This window comes from Triturus cristatus, chromosome 1_1 (genome assembly GCF_964204655.1).
Source record: "Triturus cristatus chromosome 1_1, aTriCri1.1, whole genome shotgun sequence".
NCBI classification, from domain to species: Eukaryota; Metazoa; Chordata; class Amphibia; order Caudata; family Salamandridae; genus Triturus; species Triturus cristatus.
In genome coordinates, this window is record NC_140579.1 from 380408491 (window position 1) to 380420752 (window position 12262).

A 12262-nucleotide genomic window follows, 5' to 3' on the forward strand; every position below is an offset into this window, starting at 1 on the left:
CCAGGTCAGCAGAGCTCCTTTAGAGGGAGAGAACAAGGTCACCAGAGCAGCTTAACAGCCAGAGAACCAGGTCAGCAGAGCTGTTTTAGAGCCAGACAACCAGGTCAGCAGAGCTGCTTTAGAGTCAGAGAACCAGGTCAGCAGAGCCGTTGTAGAGCCAGACGACCAGGTCAGCAGAGCTGCTCTAGAGCCTAAGATCCAGGTCAGCAGAGCTGCTCTAGAGCCAGAGGAACAGGTCAGAAGAGCTGCTTTAGAGGGAGAGAACCAGTTCAGCAGAGCCGCTTTACAGCCAGAGAACCAGGGCAGCAGAGCTGATTTACAGCCAGAGAACCAGGTCAGCAGACCTGCTTTAGAGCCAGAGAACCAGGTCAGCAGAGCTGCTTTAGAGCCATAGAACGAGGTCAGCAAAGCTGCTCTAGAGCCTTAGAAGCAGGTCAGCAGAGCTGCTGTAGAGTCAGAGAACTAGCTCAGCAGAGCCGTTGTAGAGCCAGAGAACCATGACAGCAAAGCTGCTCTAGAGACTAACAACTAGGTCAGCAAAACTGCTCTAGACCCAGAGAACCAGGTCAGGAGAGCTGTTTTACAGCCATAGAAGCAGGTCAGCAGAGCTGCTTTAGAGCTAGAGAACCAGGTCAGCAGAGCCGTTGTAGAGTCAGAAAACCAGGTCAGCAGAGCTGCTCTAGAGCATAAGAACCAGGTCAGCAGAACTGCTTTAGAGCCAGAGAACCAGGTCAGCAGAGCCGCTTTAGAGCCTGAGAACCAGGTCAGCAGAGCCGTTGTGGAGCCAGAGAACCAGGTCAGCAGAGCTGCTCTAGAGCCTAAGAATCAAGTCAGCAGAGCTGCTCTTGAGCCAGAGAACCAGGTCAGCAGAGCTGCTCTAGAGCAAGAGAAGCCGGTCAGCAGAGCCGTTGTAGAGCCAGAGAACCATGACAGCAGAGCTGCTCTAGAGCCTAACAACCAGGTCTGCAGAGCTGCACTAGAGCATAAGAACCAGGTCAGCAGAGCTGCTTTAGAGCCAGAGAACAAGGTCAGCAGAGCAGCTTTAGAGCCTGAGAACCAGGTCAGCAGAGCCGTTGTAGAGTCAGAAAACCAGGTCAGCAGAGCTGCTCTAGAGCATAAGAACCAGGTCAGCAGAGCTGCTTTAGAGCCAGAGAACCAGGTCAGCAGAGCTGCTCTTGAGCCAGAGAACCAGGTCAGCAGAGCTGCTCTAGAGCAAGAGAAGCAGGTCAGCAGAGCCGTTGTAGAGCCAGAGAACCATGACAGCAGAGCTACTCTAGAGCCTAACAACCAGGTCTGCAGAGCTGATGTAGAGCCTAAGAACCAGGTCAGCAGAGCTGCTCTAGAGGAAGAGAAGCAGGTCAGCAGAGCCGTTGTAGAGCCAGAGAAACATGACAGCAGAGCTGCTCTAGAGCCTAACAACCAGGTCAGCAGAGCTGCTCTAGAGCCAGAGAACCAGGTCTGCAGAGCTACTCTAGAGCCTAAGAACCAGGTCAGCGAGCTGCTCTAGAGCCAGAAAACCAGGTCAGCAGAGCTGTTGTAGAGCCATAGAAACCACGTCAAGAGAGCTGCTTTATAGCCAGAGTACAAGGTCAGCAGAGCTGCTTTAGAGGGAGAGAAACAGGTCAGCAGAGCCGTTGTAGAGACAGACAACCAGGTCAGCAGAGCTGCTCTAGAGCCTAAGAACCAGGTCAGTAGAGCTGCTCTAGAGCCAGAGAACCAAGTCAGCAGAGCTGCTGTAGAGCCATAGAAACTAGGTTAACAGAGTTGCTTTAGAGCCAGAGAACAAGGTCAGCAGAGCTGCTTTAGAGGGAGAGAAACAGGTCAGCAGAGCTGTTGTAGAGCCAGAGAACCGGGTCAACTGAGCTGCTTCAAAGCCAGAGAACCAGGCCAGCAGAGATGCTTTAGAGACAGAGAACCAGGTCAGCAGAGCTGCTTTAGAGCCAGAGAACCAGGTCATCAGAGCTGTTGTAGTGCCAGAGAACCAGGTCAGCAGAGCCGTTCTAGAGCCAGAGAACCAGGTCAGCAGACCTGCTCTAGAGCTTAAGAACCAGGTCAGCAGAGCTGCTCTTGAGCCAGAGAACCAGGTCAGCAGATCTCCTCTAGAGCCTAAGAACCAGGTCAGCAGAGCTCCTTTAGAGGGGGAGAACAAGGTCAGCAGAGCAGCTTAACAGCCAGAGAACCAAGTCAGCAGAGCTGTTTTAGAGCCAGACAACCAGGTCAGCAGAGCTGCTTTAGAGTCAGAGAACCAGGTCAGCAGAGCCATTGTAGAGCCAGACAACCAGGTCAGCAGAGCTGCTCTAGAGCCTAAGAACCAGGTCAGGAGAGCTGTTTTACAGCCATAGAAGCAGGTCAGCAGAGCTGCTTTAGAGCCAGAGAACCAGTTCAGCAGAGCTGCTCTTGAGCCTAGGAACCAGGTCAGCAGAGCTCCTTTAGAGGGAGAGAACAAGGTCAGCAGAGCAGCTTAACAGCCAGAGAACCAGGTCAGCAGAGCTGTTTTAGAGCCAGACAACCAGGTCAGCAGAGTTGCTTTAGAGTCAGAGAATCAGGTCAGCAGAGCCGTTGTAGAGCCAGACAACCAGGTCAGCAGAGCTGCTCTAGAGCCTAAGAACCAGGTCAGCAGAGCTGCTCTAGAGCCAGAGAAACAGGTCAGAAGAGCTGCTTTAGAGGGAGAGAACCAGTTCAGCAGAGCCGCTTTACAGCCAGAGAACCATGTCAGCAGAGCTGATTTACAGCCAGAGAACCAGGTTAGCAGACCTAGTTTAGAGCCAGAGAACCAGGTCAGCAGAGCTGCTTTAGAGCCAGAGAACGAGGTCAGCAAAGCTGCTCTAGAGCCTTAGAAGCAGGTCAGCAGAGCTGCTGTAGAGTCAGAGAACCAGGTCAGCAGAGGTGCTGTAGAGCCAGAGAACCAGATCAGCAGGGCTGCCTTAGAGCAAGAGAAGCAGGTCAGCAGAGCAGTTGTAGAGCCAGAGAACCATGACAGCAGAGCTGCTCTAGAGACTAACAACCAGGTCAGCAGAGCTGCTCTAGACCCAGAGAACCAGGTCAGGAGAGCTGTTTTACAGCCATAGAAGCAGGTCAGCAGAGCTGCTTTAGAGCCTAAGAACCAGGTCAGCAGAGATGCTCTAGACTCAGAAAACCAGGTCAGCAGAGCTGCTCTAGAGCATAAGAACCAGGTCAGCAGAGCTGCTTTAGAGCCAGAGAACCAGGTAAGCAGAGCCGCTTTAGAGCCAGAGAACCAGGTCAGCAGAGCCGTTGTAGAGCCAGAGAACCAGGTCAACAGAGCTGCTCTAGAGCCTAAGAATCAAGTCAGCAGAGCTGCTCTTGAGCCTAAGAACCAGGTAAGCAGAGCTGCTCTAGAGCAAGAGAAGCTGGTCAGCAGAGCCGTTGTAGAGCCAGAGAACCATGACAGCGGAGCTGCTCTAGAGCCTTACAACCAAGTCAGCAGAGCTGCTCTAGAGCCAGAGAACCAGGTCTGCAGAGCTGCTCTAGAGCCTAAGAACCAGGCCAGCAGAGCTGCTCTAGAGCCAGAGAACCAGGTCAGCAGAGCTGTTGTAGAGCCATAGAAACCACGTCAACAGAGCTGCTTTAGAGCCAGAGTACAAGGTCAGCAGAGCTGCTTTAGAGGGAGAGAAACAGGTCAGCAGAGCCGTTGTAGAGACAAACAACCAGGTCAGCAGAGCTGCTCTAGAGCATAAGAACCAGGCCAGCAGAGCTGCTCTAGAGCCAGAGAACCAGGTCAGCAGAGCTGTTGTAGAGCCATAGAAACCACGTCAACAGAGCTGCTTTAGAGCCAGAGTACAAGGTCAGCAGAGCTGCTTTAGAGGGAGAGAAACAGGTCAGCAGAGCTGTTGTAGAGACATACAACCTGGTCTGCAGAGCTGCTCTAGAGCATAAGAACCAGGTCAGCAGAACTGCTTTAGAGCCAGAGAACCAGGTCAGCAGAGCCGCTTTAGAGCCTGAGAACCAGGTCAGCAGAGCCGTTGTGGAGCCAGAGAACCAGGTCAGCAGAGCTGCTCTAGAGCCTAAGAATCAAGTCAGCAGAGCTGCTCTAGAGCCAGAGAACCAGGTCTGCAGAGCTGCTCTAGAGCCGAAGAACCAGGTCAGCAGAGCTGCTCGAGAGCCAGAGAACCAGGTCAGCAGAGCTGATGTAGAGCCATAGAAACCACGTCAAGAGAGCTGCTTTAGAGCCAGAGTACAAGGTCAGCAGAGCTGCTTTAGAGGGAGAGAAACAGGTCGGCAGAGCCGTTGTAGAGACAGACAACCAGGTCAGCAGAGCTGCTCTAGAGCCTAAGAACCAGGTCAGTAGAGCTGCTCTAGAGCCAGAGAACCAAGTCAGCAGAGCTGCTGTAGAGCCATAGAAACTAGGTTAACAGAGCTGCTTTAGAGCCAGAGAACAAGGTCAGCAGAGCTGCTTTAGAGGGAGAGAAACAGGTCAGCAGAGCTGTTGTAGAGCCAGAGAACCAGGTCAACTGAGCTGCTTCAAAGCCAGAGAACCAGGCAAGCAGAGATGCTTTAGAGACAGAGAACCAGGTCAGCAGAGCTGCTTTAGAGCCAGAGAACCAGGTCAGCAGAGCTGTTGTAGTGCCAGAGAACCAGGTCAGCAGAGCCGTTCTAGAGCCAGAGAACTAGGTCAGCAGAGCTGCTCTAGAGCCTAAGAACCAGGTCAGCAGAGCTGCTCTTGAGCCAGAGAACCAGGTCAGCAGATCTCCTCTAGAGCCTAAGAACCAGGTCAGCAGAGCTCATTTAGAGGGAGAGAACAAGGTCAGCAGAGCAGCTTACCAGCCAGAGAACCAGGTCAGCAGAGCTGTTTTAGAGCCAGACAACTAGGTCAGCAGAGCTGCTTTAGAGTCAGAGAACCAGGTCAGCAGAGCAATTGTAGAGCCAGACAACCAGGTCAGCAGAGCTGCTCTAGAGCCTAAGAACCAGGTCAAGAGAGCTGTTTTACAGCCATAGAAGCAGGTCAGCAGAGCTGCTTTAGAGCCAGAGAACCAGTTCAGCAGAGCTGCTATTGATCCTAAGAACCAGGTCAGCAGAGCTCCTTTAGAGGGAGAGAACAAGGTCAGCAGAGCAGCTTAACAGCCAGAGAACCAGGTCAGCAGAGCTGTTTTAGAGCCAGACAACCAGGTCAGCAGAGTTGCTTTAGAGTCAGAGAACCAGGTCAGCAGAGCCGTTGTAGAGCCAGACAACCAGGTCAGCAGAGCTGCTCTAGAGCCTAAGAACCAGGTCAGCAGAGCTGCTCTAGAGCCAGAGAAACAGGTCAGAAGAGCTGCTTTAGAGGGAGAGAACCAGTTCAGCAAAGCCGCTTTACAGCCAGAGAACCAGGTCAGCAGAGCTGATTTACAGCCAGAGAACCAGGTCAGCAGACCTAGTTTAGAGCCAGAGAACCAGGTCAGCAAAGCTGCTCTAGAGCCTTAGAAGCAGGTCAGCAGAGCTGCTGTAGAGTCAGAGAACCAGGTCAGCAGAGGTGCTGTAGAGCCAGAGAACCAGGTCAGCAGGGCTGCCTTAGAGCAAGAGAAGCAGGTCAGCAGAGCAGTTGTAGAGCCAGAGAACCATGACAGCAAAGCTGCTCTAGAGACTAACAACCAGGTCAACAGAGCTGCTCTAGACCCAGAGAACCAGGTCAGGAGAGCTGTTTTACAGCCATAGAAGCAGGTCAGCAGAGCTGCTTTAGAGCCAGAGAACCAGGCCAGCAGAGCCGTTGTAGAGTCAGAAAACCAGGTCAGCAGAGCTGCTCTAGAGCATAAGAACCAGGTCAGCAGAGCTGCTTTAGAGCCAGAGAACCAGGTCAGCAGAGCCGCTTTAGAGGCAGAGAACCAGGTCAGCACAGCCGTTGTAGAGCCAGAGAACCAGGTCAGCAGAGCTGCTCTAGAGCCTAAGAATCAAGTCAGCAGAGCTGCTCTTGAGCCTAAGAACCAGGTCAGCAGAGCTGCTCTAGAGCAAGAGAAGCTGGTCAGCAGAGCCGTTGTAGAGCCAGAGAACCATGACAGCGGAGCTGCTCTAGAGCCTTACAACCAAGTCAGCAGAGCTGCTCTAGAGCCAGAGAACCAGGTCTGCAGAGCTGCTCTAGAGCCTAAGAACCAGGCCAGCAGAGCTGCTCTAGAGCCAGAGAACCAGGTCAGCAGAGCTGTTGTAGAGCCATAGAAACCACGTCAACAGAGCTGCTTTAGAGCCAGAGTACAAGGTCAGCAGAGCTGCTTTAGAGGGAGAGAAACAGGTCAGCAAAGCCGTTGTAGAGACAGACAACCAGGTCAGCAGAGCTGCTCTAGAGCCTAGGAACCAGGTCAGTAGAGCTGCTCTAGAGCCAGAGAACCAAGTCAGCAGATCTGCTTTAGAGCAAGAGAACAAGGTCAGCAGAGCTGCTTTAGAGGGAGAGAAACAGTTCAGCAGAGCTGTTGTAGAGCCAGACAACCAGGTCAACTAAGCTGCTTCAAAGCCAGAGAACCAGGCCAGCAGAGATGGTTTAGAGACTGAGAACCAGGTCAGCAGAGCTGCTTAAGAGCCAGAGAACCAGGTCAGCAGAGCCGTTGTAGTGCCAGAGAACCAGGTCAGCAGAGCCGTTCTAGAGCCAGAGAACGAGGTCAGCAGAGCTGCTCTAGAGCCTAAGAACCAGGTCAGCAGAGCTGCTCTTGAGCCAGAGAACCAGGTCAGCAGATCTGCTCTAGAGCCTAAGAACCAGGTCAGCAGAGATGCTCTAGACTCAGAGAACCAGGTCAGCAGAGCTGCTCTTGAGCCTAAGAACCAGGCCAGCAGAGCTCCTTTAGAGGGAGAGAACAAGGTCAGCAGAGCAGCTTAACAGCCAGAGAACCAGGTCAGCAGAGCTGTTTTAGAGCCAGACAACCAGGTCAGCAGAGCTGCTTTAGAGTCAGAGAACCAGGTCAGCAGGGCTGCCTTAGAGCAAGAGAAGCAGGTCAGCAGAGCAGTTGTAGAGCCAGAGAACCATGACAGCAAAGCTGCTCTAGAGACTAACAACCAGGTCAGCAGAGCTGCTCTAGACCCAGAGAACCAGGTCAGGAGAGCTGTTTTACAGCCATAGAAGCAGGTCAGCAGAGCTGCTTTAGAGCCAGAGAACCAGGTCAGCAGAGCCGTTGTAGAGTCAGAGAACCAGGTCAGCAGAGCTGCTCTAGAGCCTAAGAATCAAGTCAGCAGAACTGCTCTTGAGCCTAAGAACCAGGTCAGCAGAGCCGCTCTAGAGCAAGAGAAGCAGGTCAGCAGAGCCGTTGTAGAGCCAGAGAACCATGACAGCGGGGCTGCTCTAGAGCCTTACAACCAAGTCAGCAGAGCTGCTCTAGAGCCAGAGAACCAGGTCTGCAGAGCTGCTCTGGAGCCTAAGAACCAGGCCAGCAGAGCTGCTCTAGAGCCAGAGAACCAGGTCAGCAGAGCTGTTGTAGAGCCATAGAAACCACGTCAACAGAGCTGCTTTAGAGCCAGAGTACAAGGTCAGCAGAGCTGCTTTAGAGGGAGAGAAACAGGTCAGCAGAGCCGTTGTAGAGACATACAACCAGGTCAGCAGAGCTGCTCTAGAGCCTAAGAACCAGGTCAGTAGAGCTGCTCTAGAGCCAGAGAACCAAGTCAGCAGAGCTGCTGTAGAGCCATAGAAACTAGGTTAACAGAGCTGCTTTAGAGCCAGAGAACAAGGTCAGCAGAGCTGCTTTAGAGGGAGAGAAACAGTTCAGCAGAGCTGTTGTAGAGCCAGAGAACCAGGTCAACTAAGCTGCTTCAAAGCCAGACAACCAGGCCAGCAGAGATGGTTTAGAGTCTGAGAACCAGGTTAGCAGAGCTGCTTTAGAGCCAGAGAACCAGGTCAGCAGAGCCGTTGTAGTGCCAGAGAACCAGGTCAGCAGAGCCGTTCTAGAGCCAGAGAACGAGGTCAGCAGAGCTGCTCTAGAGCCTAAGAACCAGGTCAGCAGAGCTGCTCTTGAGCCAGAGAACCAGGTCAGCAGATCTGCTCTAGAGCCTAAGAACCAGGTCAGCAGAGATGCTCTAGACTCAGAGAACCAGGTCAGCAGAGCTGCTCTTGAGCCTAAGAACCAGGTCAGCAGAGCTCCTTTAGAGAGAGAGAACAAGGTCAGCAGAGCAGCTTAACAGCCAGAGAACCAGGTCAGCAGAGCTGTTTTAGAGCCAGAGAACCAGGTCAGCAGAGCCGCTTTAGAGCCAGAGAACCAGGTCAGCAGAGCCGTTGTAGAGCCAGAGAACCAGGTCAGCAGAGCTGCTCTAGAGCCTAAGAACCAGGTCAGCAGAGCTGCTCTAGAGCAAGAGAAGCAGGTCAGCAGAGCCGTTGTAGAGCCAGAGAACCATGACAGCGGAGCTGCTCTAGAGCCTTACAACCAAGTCAGTAGAGCTGCTCTAGAGCCAGAGAACCAGGTCAGCAGAGCCGCTTTAGAGCCAGAGAATCAGGTCAGCAGAGCCGTTGTAGAGCCAGAGAACCAGGTCAGCAGAGCTGCTCTAGAGCCTAAGAATCAAGTCAGCAGAGCTGCTCTTGAGCCTAAGAACCAGGTCAGCAGAGCTGCTCTAGAGCAAGAGAAGCAGGTCAGCAGAGCCGTTGTAGAGCCAGACAACCATGACAGCGGAGCTGCTCTAGAGCCTTACAACCAAGTCAGCAGAGCTGCTCTAGAGCCAGAGAACCAGGTCTGCAGAGCTGCTCTAGAGCCTAAGAACCAGACCAGCAGAGCTGCTCTAGAGCCAGAGAACCAGGTCAGCAGAGCTGTTGTAGAGCCATAGAAACCACGTCAACAGAGCTGCTTTAGAGCCAGAGTACAAGGTCAGCAGAGCTGCTTTAGAGGGAGAGAAACAGGTAAGCAGAGCCGTTGTAGAGACATACAACCAGGTCAGCAGAGCTGCTCTAGAGCCTAAGAACCAGGTCAGTAGAGCTGCTCTAGAGCCAGAGAACCAAGTCAGCAGAGCTGCTTTAGAGCCATAGAAACTAGGTTAACAGAGCTGCTTTAGAGCCAGAGAACAAGGTCAGCAGAGCTGCTTTAGAGGGAGAGAAACAGGTCAGCAGAGCTGTTGTAGAGCCAGAGAACCAGGTCAACTAAGCTGCTTCAAAGCCAGAGAACCAGGCCAGCAGAGATGGTTTAGAGACTGAGAACCAGGTCAGCAGAGCTGCTTTAGAGCCAGAGAACCAGGTCAGCAGAGCCGTTGTAGTGCCAGAGAACCAGGTCAGCAGAGCCGTTCTAGAGCCAGAGAACGAGGTCAGCAGAGCTGCTCTAGAGCCAGAGAACCAGGTCAGCAGATCTGCTCTAGAGCCTAAGAACCAGGTCAGCAGAGATGCTCTAGACTCAGAGAACCAGGTCAGCAGAGCTGCTCTTGAGCCTAAGAACCAGGTCAGCAGAGCTCCTTTAGAGGGAGAGAACAAGGTCAGCAGAGCAGCTTAACAGCCAGAGAACCAGGTCAGCAGAGCTGTTTTAGAGCCAGACAACCAGGTCAGCAGAGCTGCTTTAGAGTCAGAGAACCAGGTCAGCAGAGCCTTTGTAGAGCCAGACAACCAGGTCAGCAGAGCTGCTCTAGAGCTGAAGTACTGGGAATTTTAAGCTCAGCGGTGCAGGAGAACACACCCTATGACTTCGGGTTCTTCCTGTTTCAGACCTACAGAAACACAGAGTCTTCTGGGTGAAGTCAAAGATCAGTTTATTGGCTGCAGACCAATTACAGGTATCCTAGAAGTACAACAGCGTGTATAATTATTAAATCCTCAGCACACGTAAAAATAAAACATTATTTCAATCTATATTATTTTGGAAGGAAACATCAGTACAATGAGAACAGAACACAAATTTTTTATGAAGAATCTTCTTCTTGTCTTCTTTATTGTTAAGGATTATTCATGCGAAACATCAAGGTCACAGCCAACACGTGTTTCGTTGAAAAGGGAATGTAGTCCCACGACTTTCTCAAGGCTGTGTGAACGAAAAACGTATATCACCTGGTGACTTGTTGGCTATTGTTGATGTACACTTATCAGTCCATGTCACCAGGTGATATACGTTTTTCATTCACACAGCCTTGAGAAAGTCGTGGGACTACATTCCCTTTTCGACGAAACACGTGTTGGCTGTGACCTTGATGTTTCGCATGAATAATCCTTAACAATAAAGAAGACAAGAAGAAGATTCTTCATAAAAAATTTGTGTTCTGTTCTTATTGTACTGATGTTTCCTTCCAAAATAATATAGATTGAAATAATGTTTTATTTTTACGTGTGCTGAGGATTTAATAATTATTGTTGCCAAGCTTTTGCTTACCTTGTAGAGTGTGTGGTTTCTCTACGCCTTACAGCACCGTCTTATAAGTGAAGTAAAAGAACTGATGTGCACTTTCTCTGAGGCGCCATTATACCTATAACCCATACCACAGATCTGTTTCATACAACAGCGTGTATGTTCTCAGGAGACTGCTAAAAATCACAGAAACGGGCTTCTCCTTAAATACAAAATATCATGCTTCAGGCACACATTCCTTGGTTTACGATATGGCCATATAAAGGTATACATTACAAACGAAAAGGCAGAGTCATGATGACCATCCCACATTCCAGTTAAGCCAGCCCACAATTATTTACCCAGCAAGGCTCAGATCCCACATCAGATATCGATAGGCCCCAATAAACATGAGCATCTCCTGTTTGGAAAACAAGCCATAAAGCAGGAACAATCAGGTGTGAAAGAGATTAGCTGGAGGCTCGTGTAGGATGAAAAGGCTTTATGGTGTGTCAAGCCCTGATGCTAATCACAGGTGGCCAGAGGACGATGAGCTCGTGAGACCGGACTGACCTGGGGCAGCGGAGCCAAGCTGCCCAGGTCACAGAGAAGTCAGAGGAAGGCACATGTGCTCTAAAGGCCCGTATTTGCTCGTAATATGTAGCCTATGTGAGGGCAACCATAAGATGGCCACCGCTCTAAGATGGAACCCACGTAGTGATGTATAATAACGTATACACAGTGCATTCATAACTAGAACGTCATACAAAGCACTTGTACATACCGCATTGACCATTCGCGGTTCGCTAATATCGGGATAGACAGGGGTAGGGCCCTGCCTCCTACGCGGTCCCAAATTGCAAAGTACGACAGACCCTCCTTTTGCCCTTACATCGGCAATAACTATACTCATTTCAATCCGAGTCTAGGTCAATATTCATGAAGTCATGGAGATGTTGCTGTAGCATCATCCTATTACTTAGCTCGTCCCTCGATACAGGTTTCCTTACACATAATGTAGCACAGAGGCCACATATCGCAGGAGCACACTGTATGCACAGATAGAACAGGAAAAGGATGGCTAAGATCATTCCAATGACCATCAGAACTTTCCAACCCCAGGCAGATATCAGTTCCCAGAACCACCCCACCAGTGACCAATCTCCTTTATCCACGTGTATGGATTCAGATATTTTATGCAGTTTGGAGATGGCTTGATAAACTGTTGGAGCGTTGTCTGGTATGAAAATGCAACAACTAGATTGGATAACCTTACATACCCCACCGCGGTCTGCGAGTATGACATCTAGAACCATGCGGTTCTGCAAAGTCATGAGGCGATCCGCTTGGAGCTCAGCTGTTAAATTACCAAGGGCACCAGCCGTAACATTAACAGTGGATTCAACCACACAAGTCAGTTGTCTCAGGTTCCTACTATTAACCATAGGTCCCCAAAACGGCAGGAAACCCAAAAAGAAATCTCCCGCTTCCTGACCGGCAGTATCTTCCTTACTAATCACGCCTCTCACAACTCTGGTCTTGTGATAGTCAGAGGCAGCAGTAAATGTTGGCGGTAGCAAATTTGCAATATAACATGTGCCCGAGAAATCAGGGGGCAACCATGTATATGCTCGGTCATTGCAGATAAAATATGTGCCCTTGGCAGCCAAAAACGCTGGGGAAAACTGTGACGGAAAAGTGTACGTTTCAGTACAGTCACTTCTTCCCAGTTGAGCTCTTGGATTCTGACCATTACCTTGTAAACAGAACCGACCTATGTGGGGTACAACCCAGATTGGGGATGAGATCTTTCGCTGTTTTTCACCCAGACTAATACTATACCCCGTCGCGTTCCACCCTACATAAGCTCTCAATTCCTCCTTGGGTATAGATGAGTATGCGTCGATATCTCTGCTCATATCGGCAACTCCTTTCATTAAAGCTTTATTATTTGTGCTAGGTCTGATGGAACGCGGTTGTCGCGGGGAGTACGCATCTAGAGCAAAGAGAAATATGGTTTGGAATGCCCATGACGATCCATTGTAACTAAACGGCAGCACTAGATAAGG